Source organism: Monodelphis domestica, chromosome 2 (genome assembly GCF_027887165.1).
Source record: "Monodelphis domestica isolate mMonDom1 chromosome 2, mMonDom1.pri, whole genome shotgun sequence".
Classification (NCBI taxonomy): Eukaryota; Metazoa; Chordata; class Mammalia; order Didelphimorphia; family Didelphidae; genus Monodelphis; species Monodelphis domestica.
In genome coordinates this window covers 451,239,819-451,253,284 of record NC_077228.1, presented here as the reverse complement: position 1 = coordinate 451,253,284, position 13,466 = coordinate 451,239,819, and the positions used below count along the sequence as shown (strand labels likewise).

The 13,466-nt window shown below is 36.9% G+C and overlaps 1 protein-coding gene across 1 annotated transcript in view; it reads right to left on the bottom strand.

Moving 5' to 3' along the window:
* The window catches only part of CCR6 (C-C motif chemokine receptor 6), a 37,163-nt gene that overhangs the window by 17,287 nt on the left and 6,410 nt on the right, over positions 1-13,466 (bottom strand). Inside the window, exon 2 of the mRNA XM_007484890.3 lies at positions 1,262-1,347. The gene's annotated coding sequence lies outside the window, so the exon portion shown is untranslated. The remainder of the gene's footprint in view (positions 1-1,261; positions 1,348-13,466) is intronic.

The following is a 13,466-nucleotide window of genomic DNA, read 5'->3' as shown; positions in this document are numbered from 1 at the left end:
GAGAAGGAAATGGCAAATCACTCCAGTATCTTTGCTAAGAAAGCCCCAAAAGGGATTCCAAAGAATGGGACATAACTGTATTACACCAACACTCGGTCATTAGTCACTGGGCCTTGCAGTGCTCTCAATAAGTATACACAAATAGCCCAACATGGAGACAACATGAGCATATGCCAACATACATTCATGGGAAGGAGGGAGGGAGGACCACATCTTAGGTTTCTAAGTTCAGCAAGCAAGTGGCTAATTGTTCCCTTTTAGATACTTTGACAATAATGCAGATATGTTTAGAGTCATAAGAAAGATTATTATAGCTAGGCAGAGCCTTAGAGAAAACATTTAATCAAATTGCTTCATATTAAACCTTTCCACAGTTGAAAGGGTTAGTTTGCCTTCCTTCTGCTTTTCAAAAGAAGTGGTTGAGAAATCAACCAAAAGGTTTTTCCCAGTGATTTTTTCCCTTTGTTCCTCTTGACTAGATGATTGACATTTCTTTTTTAAATTTTTTTTATTTGTGGAGATTATATCTTTCAAGCATTTCAGAAATAATTCCATTTCAGGCTCTCTTTTTCTGTATCTCTGAATGCTACTAATTTGGACAGGATTTGTTTTCCATTTACTGCTAAAGAAAATACAGGTTAGGTAAATGATTTTATTTTAGTTAATTTTCTTGTTTAATTAACTCTAAAAGACTTCAATGTCACTTAAGAGTGTTGTGATATTTCTTCTAAGTCATAGTTCTTTAAATAAGTACATTAAAAGATTTATATTAACTTGAGCTCCAGTTTGTAAGCCAGAAAAATTAAAACTAAGTTCCATTTCTAGACTAACATACTCATTGGTTCATGGTGCCTGAAATCATAGCTTAATGAAATGTGAAGAACTGACTTCTAGGAATTGTTTGAGGGTGGGGAATTTGACCAAACTATTCAATTTTTCCTAAGGAAGACACTGTATAATATCTTACTGCAAAATATACATGACACTTTGCAAATTCTACTAAAATGCAAGTAAAATCAAATCAACATATATTATAAAAAATTGAGCTTCTTGTAGAAAGTCCAATTTCTACCTTTATAGAAAGCAAGTATACTTTATATATCTAAAACTATTTCATCACACCAATATCCCCAAATCTCAGTATATTGTTGAAAAGAATCCTATTTCTGACATTCCCTATAAGCATATTGAAAAAAATCTAGTTTTTAAAAAGTTTGATAATCTTGTATTTTGCCTTTTCACTGATTTCCCCGTCACTCACCTGTGAATATCTCTAGAATTCTAAAATGATCCTCTGGTTATATTCCTCTTGGGGATGGTCCAGGCACTCTCATCATCAATTTCATCCTGTCAACAAGATGTGCATTAAAACAGCGTTATAGAAAAAGACTACTGAAAAACCAGAATTGGCTAAAAGTAAATTGCTGAATTACCACTTCCTATTTGGAAGTGACGCCTTACTAGACCCTGAGTGAATGTTTAACCAGGCATGTCCTGTAGCTTGTAAAATTAAATATAAACTCTGTCAGCTTTGAACTTCTGAACATTTAGAAATAAGAACAAACCCACCAGATTTTCAATGAATAAGAAGGCCTAGAATATCTTTCTGTAAGCTCCCCCTATATGTTAAAGATTCACTGGAATCCATTAAAATTGGAGAAAATATACCCATCCAAAAACTTGACAATGACCTTTTTATATAATAAATTTTAATTTTTTCCCAGATTTCATATCAAGACAATTGTAATATTCTTTTTTTCTGTTATGTTCTTCCTCTCGCTCCTTTTTCCCTCTGAAGAAGAGAGGGAATGTGATAGGGATTGTATTATATATTAATACATAATACATATTTTCATGTTTGTCATATTATGAAAGGAGACACATATTGCCTCACTAGAGAAAAATTCATGGTGGAAATAAAGTAAAGAATGATATGCTTCAATCTGCATTCAGACTCTGTTCCTTCTCTTGAAGAATGGCCATAAAAAACCTTACCTCTCTTAGAACTGATACTTAAATATTACAATAACATAAGAACTTTGTGTTGTAATAGGAAGAGCACGGGAAGAGGTAAAAAACTTGAATGAGAATCCTGGTTTCTGGGACTTCCTGACTATGTGAACTTTGATAAAGCACTTAAATTCTTTGAGTCTCAGTTTCTTCATCTGTAAAATGGTATAATAATATTTGTACTACTTACAGACTTCATAACCCTTTTGTATGTATGTGTGTGCATTAGACTCCTTTTGCAATCTAGTGAAGCCTATGGACACAACCTCAAATGAATGTTTTTAAATGTATAAAATAAACACAAAATTATAAAGGAAATCAATTCTATTGAGATACATTACAGTTGATTTGCTTTGAAAAAAAAAACAACTTCACTGAGTCTCCAGTTAGGAACATTTACTTTACAGGATGGTTATTAGAAAGTGCTACGCAAATGGAAATGTGCTGAATAAATGTGAGCTATCATTATTTCCTACCACCTTTCATCCCCAAAACACACACACACACACACACACACACACACAGAGGAATAAATAGGAATTGGTTCATTGGCCCCAGTAGTTGATTAGCTTTTTAATTTTTGAAACTATAGTCAGGGACCATAATCCTACTATTATTAGAAGAGTAGAATAATAGTAGCTAATAATTATAGAACATTTTAAGTCTTGCTAAACCCTTTGTGCATTTTATTTTATTTTAGTCTCACAACTACTCTGTATCATAGATGCTTTTATTATTCCCTTTTAGAGAATTGAGAACTGAGGCAAAGTTTAAATGCCTTGCTGCAGACCATACAGCTGGTAATTCTCTGAGGTAGAATCTGAATTTGTGTCTTCCTGACTCCAGATCTGGCACTTTATCACTGAACCACTTAGCTGAAGATACTCTCCTTCACATAGTCTATGAAGACAATATTATTGACCTTCCATCAGGGGAGCTGCAGTTGGCATTGTTTTTTCAGGAGAGCTTCGTAGTCTACCTTCAACCAACTATATTCTTTTGCTGGCCCAATTGGAATAATGTTATACCTTTGCAAGCTGATTGGTCGAGACTAGAGATGTGATCTGGAACCACTCAGCAGGGTTTGAGTTGCTTTTTTTTTCAGTAGCTAACTAGCTGGATCATGTAAATATCATATGACACACCTTGATGCACCATGTTCTAACCACCCAGATGAACCATCTTAATGAGAAGAATGGCAATGAATAGACTATATACATATATAATATATATGTTAGCAGATATTTTATTGAATAACAAGTGATAGTGAGATTGAGAAGCAAACAAGTGAATTTAGTTTGAGGTCTAGGTGCTAAAATTGTGAAGGTGTTAACCACAGAACAAATCAGAGATATGGGCCAGTGTCCCCGAAGAAGCCGAAAAGCATGTGGCCAAGGGACAATCTGAAAGTCAGCTTTAAAAATTAGACTTGGCTTACTCTCACTGTCCAAATTTCAGATTTCCACACCTACTACATCCATTTTTACTTAAAGAATTTAATTTTTCCTGTGATTCCCAAGCATGAGGGAGAGAAGAGGCTCTTCCAAACTATAAAACCTTATAGTCCTCCTTACCCTAGGCTTCATTGGAGAGGAGGATACTGTGACCAAAAGCTATGCCTCTTGTTCTGGGTGATGAATGACAGAAGACTTTCCACTTATTAATCTTGACTTCATAATGGATCCCCCAAGGAAGAGAAACCAAGTGAATACTATGGAGAATATGAGAATATATGTATTCTCTTTTTAACATTTCTTTTTAAAAATTAACTAATTTATTTATTTTAAAGTATTTTTCCATGGTTACATGATTCGTATTCTTTCCCTCCCCTTTTCTCTCTCTCCCTCCTGTAGCCAACAAGCAATTCCACTGGGTTATTTAACTTTTCTTTCTTTGATAATACTTTACTTTTTCCCAATTACACATAGAAACAATGTTTAACTTTTTTTTTACTTTGAGCACCTAAGAGAATGTGCATTTTCCAAATTAATCTCTGTCGTGTGTCCAACACATTCCTTATGGGTTATGTTCATCAGGGATCAGAATTCACATATGGATTTTGGGGTCTCCTTTCCCTATTCTGTTCCTTCTCTGCCCCTCACCATTACCTCTCCCACCCCTGAACCTCAGTCTGAATGGCACAGGATGACCAGTATACAGAATCCAAGTCTAATATGCCATCATTCTCCTATCAGAAAATAAAAAAGGCAGAGGCAGAAAAGGAATAAAATGCAATCAACAAGCAAATAATAAACACTGAGGAAAAAAAGATTTTGCCTAAATGAGAGAGAAAGCATAAAGCACAATAGAGAAACCCCTGGCATCAGTACTAAATATGTCACAAAAGATTCAATTCAATAGATATTTATTTTAATTATAGTACTATACTACGATTATTTACATGTAATTCCTATGTACTTTAGAAAATCCAACTTTAGAAATAGGAGTGAGGTTTGGGGCAACAATGTGGCTTAGTGAATTAAGAGCCAGGCATGGAGATGAGAGATCAGGGTTTCAAATCTGACTTCAGACCAGTTCTAGCTGTGTGACCTTGGGCAAGTCACTTAATCCCCATTGCCTATTCCCTACCACTCTTCTGCCTTGGAACCAATTTGTAGTATTGATTTTAAGATGGAAAGTAAAGGTTTAAAAAATAAATAAATAGGAATGATGAGATTTGACTAGTGATGTCAATAGTGAGATATTAAATGTTTAGCTCTCAAAGGATCTATGAAAAACAAATTGCTTTAAAAAAAAAACAGCCTTACTTTCTGTTCTATTAACAACTCTAGGACAGAAGGGCAAAGGTTAGGCAAAAGGAATGAAGTGACTTGCCCAGGGCCACACAGCTAGGGAGTGTCTGAGGCTGGATTGGAGCCCAGGTACTCTTGACTCCAGGCTGTCCTCACAACACGGTTTTAAAACTAACTCTCCTAATTAATAGTTCCGTCATCATTTTCTTAAGTCCAGACTTTCAACAAAACAATAACTCAAATCCTAATTTATGAATTTGCCATTTTCTGAGGTATAAATGTCCACCATGAAAATTTAACAATTGGCTCTCAAACAATCAACCTTGCTCCAATATGAGGCTACGCGGATCATTGGATCGAGTGCTAGATCTGGAATTAGGAAGACCTGAATTCAGAATCAACCTCAGATTCTTACAAGCTATGTGATTCTGGACAAGTCCTTTAATCTCTTTCTGCCTCAGTTTCCTCAACTATTAAATGGAGATGCTAATAGTACCTACATCCTCGGATTTGGGGGATAAAGTGAGATAATATTTGTAGAATTCTTTGATAGCATTAAAGTGCCATATAAATGCTAACTGGGTGGCACCAGGATAGAGCATTGGACCTAGAATTGGGTGACATGAGTTAAAAATGAAGCTGCAGATGCATACAAATGAAGCTTTGGACACAAAAATCCAATTTTACAGATGGTTGTGTGATTTGGGCCAAGTCACTTAACTGCTAATTGCCTCGGTTTCCTTTTCTGTAAAATGGAGATAATAATAGCACCTACCTCCACAAGATTGTTATGAGTATCAAATGAGATAGAAATTGTGAAGAAATTAGTATAGTGCCTAGCATATGGTAGGCACTATATAAATGTTGGTTATTATTATTATTATTATTGAAATCTACCATTAAATACACCAAGAATTACCTATAGCCAAGGCAAAAAAGAGATCATAATACAAGGAAGTAAATTCAGTCTTATAGATATAGCACTAAAACTTGGTGGAATGGGACATAGGGGAGGAATATAACTTGAAGAACTATAACAGTCAATAGGGACAGTGGTATAGGATTGGCTATTAGAAAGATACACTCTAAGGAGATCTGAGAACTGGAAAAAGAAGTATGGTCATGGAGCAAAAGAGAAATATACACACCCTCCCTGACAACACTCCTATCTCCTGTCTTTGCACTCACTCTCTCTCCCAGGTCCAGAATGCTCTCCAATCTTGCCTCTGTCTTTTAAAATACCTTATTTCTGGGAGCAGCTGGGTAGCTCAGTGGATTGAGATCAAAGTCTAGAGATGGGAGGTCCTGGGTTGAAATCTGGCCTCAGACACTTCCTAGCTGTGTGACCCTGGGCAAGTCACTTGACCCCCATTGCCTAGCCCTTACCACTCTTCTGCCTTGGAACCAATACACAGTATTGATTTCAAGATGGAAGGTAAGGATTTTTAAAAATACCTTATTCCTTTCAAAATTTTGCTCAAGCAGCACCTCCTGAGTGATCTTTCTTGATCTACCCCTGTTGCTAGATTTTCTCCCCAATCCTCAAAAATGACCTCACAATTATTTTCATATATTCATTTTTATGCATTTGTCTCCATCACTCCCTCAATAGAATGAAGTTATTTAGAAGCACACTATTTCATTTTTAAATTGTTTTAACCCCAGCATCAAGTACAACACCTGCCTAACACATACTAGGTACTAAGTAAATTCAAATCAATTGATTAATTGGTTGATTGAAAAAACCAGAAACAACAATGGGGTAGGAATACCGGTCATGAATTTGACAATAGATAGTGGGTTTCATAAATCTAAACTAGTAGTGATGAGAGATTTTTATCTATCTAGAAAAGGTGCAGAACATCCAATGATTTCTTGACTTGCTATTGATCATTTCATTCTTTAAAATATAAAGGAAATGACAAGTGATAAGTCTATTCTGAACCAGATTCCAACTAGTAAGAAGAAACTGGTTGCCAAAGTAGACATGAAGGAAATTTTGGAAGAAAATGGTCCAACTTTCTTACACTTCATGATGGAAGAGAGGAAAACCAGGCACAGTCTGATACTCATCCTCAAAATGAGATCATGTCAACACATATAAGCATAAAGATAATCTGTACAAAATTAAAACAAGAGAATTTGAGAATTAGTGTTGTTGCACTTGGGGTGATAAGGAAAGAGTTTCTATTCAAAGATGGTGCTCTGTTGTTGAGAATGTAATTTTAGAATTAGCAGGGAAAATTTCATCAGTTTGGAACTTTCTCTAACCAGGAGTGCTTATGTGTTAATAAAATGTCTCTGATAGTCAAATGGAGAGAGAGAGAGACAGAGAGAGACAGAGACAGAGACAGAGACAGAGAGGGAGAGAGGGAGGAGGAGAGAAAGGGAGGGGAAGGGAGGAAGAGGAAGGGAGGAAGAGGAAGGGAGAGGAAGAGAGAGGGAGAGAGAGGGAGGGAGGGAAAAAGGGAGGGGAAGTGAGAAAGGGAGGGGGAGGGAGAGAGAGAGAATGGTTGGATGACACCCCATATGATAAAACATATATAATGACTATCACTTATTTAGTACTTTAAGGCACTTTTTACAAAACACATTTCAAGTACTTTAACATATAAGTACTTTCCTCACAATAGTCTCATGAAGAGGGTTGTTGTTTTGTTTTGTTTTGTTTTAACAAATAGTATTAATCTTTATTTTATAAATGAGATAATAGCATCCTCATTTTGCATAAGAAAAGAAATTAAATAGTTTTCCCATTATCATAGCAAGTAAATGTCCAAGGTGTAATTTAAAACATCACCACTACCTCCTCTAGCCTCCAGCTGACCCCAAGACCCATCTTGGTTAGCTGAGAGACAGGAAGACTCACAGCCACCAGGAGAACCCTTCCCCCACCTCGCTATTGGATTGCTCACACAGCTTAGATGAAAGGAAACCAACAACTCATTATTTCCAGTAATATGAAGGACCATCAACCAGGCTCTACCATCTCTACCATCTGTCCTACCACTTCCTAAGGTCATCCTCTAGACCTTAATCATGTGCTTTGGTCCTACGCCCTTCCAGTATTGTCTTCTGATCTGCTTCTATAACCCAAAGTCTTACCATCCCCCATGTTTCTGCACCATTACTTAGGACTTCAGACCTTTCCATCTGTCCTGCAGGTAGACTTTCTTTTATAGGTTGTTTTCCACAAGAAATGGAGCTTCTTGAGCTCCATTTACAGTACATGTAATCCCATTGTTTATCAAAGGTCTTGGTACACAATAAACTCTTAATAATTAGGGGGAAAGGAGAAGAGAATAACATCAGAATGGTTTGCCATTTCCTTTATCAGCTCATTTTACAGATGAGAAAACTGAGGTAAACAAGGTTAGGTGCTTTACTCATGGTCACACAGCTAGTAAGTGTCTGAGACCAGATTTGAACTTAGGAAGATGAGTCTTCCTGACTTCAGGCCAAGATCTAGCCACTTTACCAGTTAGCTGTCCAAAATGCTATTATTATCATTCTTTTTTTTTAACTGTTGAAGAAACTGAGGCAGAGATGAAGTGACTTGCCCAAGGTCACATAGCTAATAAATATCTGAGATCAGATTTAAACTTGGGTCTTCCTGATTCCAGACCCAGCATTCTATCCACTGCACCATCAGCTCCTTCTGATTGTTTTTTCATTCATTCATTAAGCAGCTTTTCTAAGGTCAAACTGCTCATAAGTGTCTTGTGACTGGAGATCTCTTGACTCAAAAACTAATATACTCTCTGTAATGCAACACTGCTTCCTATATGAAAATGAACCTTTGGAAAATTATCTTACACTAGATTATGTCTCTAAGACTTTTATTTGGCCTGAAAACCTTGCTTCCCAAGAGTTATCCCATTTCTTCTTGCTACAAGCCAGACTTCTGTCTGTAACTATTATTTCAAATCAAAATCAAATTAAAGTTTCAAATATTCACTGCATTCTTACTATGAAGAAGGTACTGTTTTAGGAGACCTGACAGAAGTGGCACAAAGATAGTAAGACATTGTTCATGCCTCCAAGTAGCTTCAATACAACTTGGAAAAATGATATCACCATATAAAGAGTGCTGTGGATCAACAAGATCAAGCCCCTTCATCAAGGGTAGAGCAACAGAAGAACATCTAGCAGTGTCTAACCCTTGGCTCCAAATTAATTCTGCTAAAACTCTAAAATTATTCTTGTCTGATACAATATTCAAAAATAGCTGTTTTTGCTTGCTCTACATGGGAGTACTGTGCTATCTTTGTCCATCTCAGTATGAAACCCCACAGCCTTCTAACGTTTTTGGTTCAGTTAGTGGTAAGATTATTCTCTCTCTCTCTCTCTCTCTGTCTCTCTGTCTCTCTCTCTAGCTCTCTCTCTGTCTCTCTCTCTCTCTCTCTGTCTCTCTGTCTCTCTCTCTAGCTCTCTCTCTGTCTCTGTCTCTCTCTCCCTATTCTCTATTTTTGTCTCTCTCTCCTTAGTTTCATTTCTCTCTCTTCCTTCCCTTTCTTTCTGCCTCTCTGTGTGTCTAAGTTCCAATGTCTCTCTGCCTCTCTCCCTGTCTCTATCTCTCTGTCTATATATCTGTCTGTCTCTCTAGCCCTCTCTGTCTCTCCAGCTCTTTCTCTGTCTCTGTCTCTCCCTATTCTCTGTTTTTGTCTCTGCCTCCTTAGTTTCATTTCTCTCTCTTCCTTCCCTTTCTTTCTGCCTCTCTGTGTGTCTAAGTCCCTATGTCTCTCTGCCTCTCTCTGCCTCTCTCTGTCTCTCTCTGTCTCTCCCTCTCTCTCTCTCTGTCTCTGTCTCTCTCTGTCTCTCTCTCTCTCTCTCTCTCTCTCTCTCTCTCTCTCTCTCTCTATATATATATATATATATATATATATATAACTGTGTCTCTCTAGCTCTCTCTCTGCCTCTCTCTCTCTCTCTATCTATCTATCTATCTATCTCTATCTCTCTGTCTATATATCTGTGTCTCTCTGCCTCTCTCTGTCTCTCTCTGTCTCTCCCCCCTCTCTCTCCTCTCTCTCTCTCCCTCTCTCTCTATATATATAACTGTCTCTCTCTAGCTCTCTCTCTGCCTCTCTATCTATCTATCTATCTATTTATCTATCTATCTATCTATCTATCTCTATCTCTCTGTCTATATATCTGTGTCTCTCTAGCTCTCTCTCTGCCTCTCTATCTATCTATCTATCTATCTATCTATCTATCTCTATCTCTCTGTCTATATATCTGTGTCTCTCTGCCTCTCTCTGTCTCTCTCTGTCTCTCCCCCCCTCTCTCTCTCCTCTCTCTCTCTCTCTCTCTCTCTCTCTCTCTCTCTCTCTATATATATATATATATATATATATATATATATATAACTGTGTCTGTTTAGCTCTCTCTCTGCCTCTCTATCTATCTATCTATCTATCTATCTCTATCTCTCTGTCTATATATCTGTGTCTCTCTAGCTCTCTCTCTGTCTCTGTGTCTCTTTCTCTGACTCTCCCTATTCTCTATTTTTGTCTTTGTCTCCTTAATTTCATTTCTCTCTCTTCCTTCTCTTTCTTTCTGCCTCTCTATGTGTCTAAGTTCCTATGTCTCTCGGCCTCTCTCTGTCTCTCTGTCTCTATTTCTCTCTCACTAACTCTCTCCCTCTCTCTCTCTAAGCGATTTCCTACTTGCACTCTTGTGTGCATCTCCATTTTCTGGGCCTGACAATAATAGGAGCAGCTGTGAGTTGTGCATGCCTTTTTACATCCTTTTATGTATAAGTGAGTATATCGTGTGTTTTGAATATTATTCAGCAAATGTTGTGGTTAGTTCAAGAAGGCCACATCTCAGTTCCTTGAAACCCCAAACTTACCTGTATAACATAAAAAGCTGAACAATAAAATAATACAAGAGATGACCCAAAATGGTATATGGTTTATTTGGTTCATGTCTTAGCTAAGTGGTATCCAAAGTTGGCACTCAAAGCATATGTGATCAGTCAATCAGTGGATGGGAAAATGGTTCCTCATCCTCCTAGAAAAAGCCACTTGTAAGACATAACTCCAACACAACCACATACATCCTTTATTCCTTATCATCTAAACCTCCTCTGCTCTGCCCTCTGTCAATATTATGCATGCTTCTAAATTCATCTCTTCTGCGTCACATCTTAGCCCAAGTGAAGTTAAGACCTTATTGCAATCCAGGTACTCACTGCAGCAGCAATGCATGTTCACCTCCCACTTTCCAGATTATTTCTGGCTTCAATAGGTGCCCATTGCTCAGTTGGTTTTGTGCTCCAAGGCACTGACATGTAAACAAGAGCCTCTTCTCACTGCTTTCAATGTAGGGGACAACATATTCACAAAGGACAGAGAGGCATCACAAATCTCATTACATTATTCCCTCCCCCCAACACAACCCTCTTCCAAACTTACCTGATCTCAGTTAAAGAGAATGACCATTCTTCCTGGCACCCAAACCTGCAACCTTAGTGTCATCCTCAACTACTTACAATTAAATGCAAAACTTTGTCATTTCTCCCGCCACACCTCTTGTATTTATTCCTTCTCTCCACTCACCCAGGTATACCCTAGTCTGGATGCTCTTCACTTCTCTCCTGGACTATGGCAATGGCCTCTTAATGGGTATCAGCCTCTAGGCTTTCCCCTCTCCAATATACTTTCTGTATGATTGCTATATATAGTCTACATGATATATATGTATATATACATACATGTATATTCCATATTCTTGTTTTCAAAAGCTAAGTCTGACCAGGTCAGTGGTGTTTCTGCCCAATAAATTCCAGCATCTCCTTATGGATTCTTGGATCAAACCTAAACTCGTCTTTTTTGACATTCAAAACCCTTTACCACCTGGAGTCAATCTATCTCTGCTGCATAATTACTTTTTACACCCTGTAACATAACATGTTAATAACCAAAGTTGCCCTTTTTGCTATTCCTCATACTCACACAAAACACATAAAATTTCTATAAATCAGTAATTCGTGATGATCATCCACTATGAAGAACCACATAAGAAAGAATTGATTTACATTGAAAACTTTCTGCTAAATTGAGATCAGAAGCAATTTACTTTTGCATTTTATATAAATATCTATATTAATCTTAATGAAGTACTATCATGAATGATTATTTTATTGTTGTTAAGAGTCAAGAAAAATTATCTCTAAACGTAAGTCAGCTACTTGGCTAACCACATTGACAAAATTAACTGAATAAATAATTACTAACAATTATTATTTATGTCTGTCTTTATCCCTTGGACTTATAATAAGTAATAATATAAAGAACAAAAAGACTTTTATTCATTTAATAGACAAAATCTTTAAGTAGATTCAATTTAAGTTATTACTACTTTGTCTTGTCCTTTTTACTTCCTCTTTTTGCATCTGTTTTATAATATCTGATATATTAGCACAATAGTGCATGAATATAACTTATAAGTAAATAAATCTATATCTTTGGAAAGACATGCTCAAAATATTTTACTCTTGTGGGTATGCTAATCAAAAAAGTTTGGAATCACTGCTCTAGACCAATATCTAAGAGGATTTCAGAAAACATCTTCATTTTATACCCCAAGAAAACCACATTTTGTAAAATGATTTTCTAATGTAGTGTCTTGGTTCTGGACCAGCTGTGTGACTCTGAGCAAGTCACTTAACCTTGTTTGCTTCAGTTTCCTCATTTATAAAATGAGCTGAAGAAGGAAATGGCAAACCATTCCATTATCTTTGCCAAGAAAACCACAAAGGGAGGGTCACAAAAATTTAGACATGACTGAAAAATAACTAAGCAACAACAAATATGCTGGGGATATAAGGACAAAAATGAGAAAATCCCAGTTTTCAAGGTGCTTACAGTCTATTGGAGAGACAACATGCATATATATAAGTTTGAACAGAATATGTACATAAAGCATGCAGGGAAATCTGGGGCAGTGGGGACGAGCACTAATGGCTAGGAAGTTCAGAAAAGGAGTCATATTAGAAGTGATCCTTGAGCTGAGATTTGAAGGAAACTAGGGTTCACAGTGGAGAAGGAAATGGCAAACCAGTCCGGTATCTTTGCCAAGAAAACTCCAGAGTCATGAAGAGTCAGATATGACTAAAATGACTGAACAACAATAACAACCACAAAAATAATAATAGCTGGGCTCTTTCATCTGTAGCGTACTATCCTTAGAGGGACCAGAACCAATTTACAAATTTTTTCTACTTTGAGAATGGAACAGAGCAGCTATGAATTTTGTCAGAAAAGGGTTCTTAATAAGCAAAGAATATCCTTGAAAGTCCTTGAAACAGTAATAAAGGAATATCTGTCCATGTTTTGGAAAGGAGGCACATGGATGAATAGAGGCTTTCCTGAGCCTTCAGTGTGCTTTTATTCACAAAGCCCACAGCCGACTGAGCTTATGATAAAATATGGTCTGTACCAGGGAAATCATATAGACAAAGACAGTGATTTTAGCTCTTCTCAAGTGTCTGTATCTACTAGTATGGAATGTAATAGCCACACAATTCTCTTTTCATGTTGAAACCCTCAATTATAGATATTTGTCAGACTTTGATATTTTCAAAACCCACAGATAAAGATACGTGACAATATCTCTTTGTCACAGCTGCAAAGAGCTGGTAACCTCAGTTACTAATAGTGTGAGGTTAAAGTCGTAGGTTGAGTGAGTGATTTTATT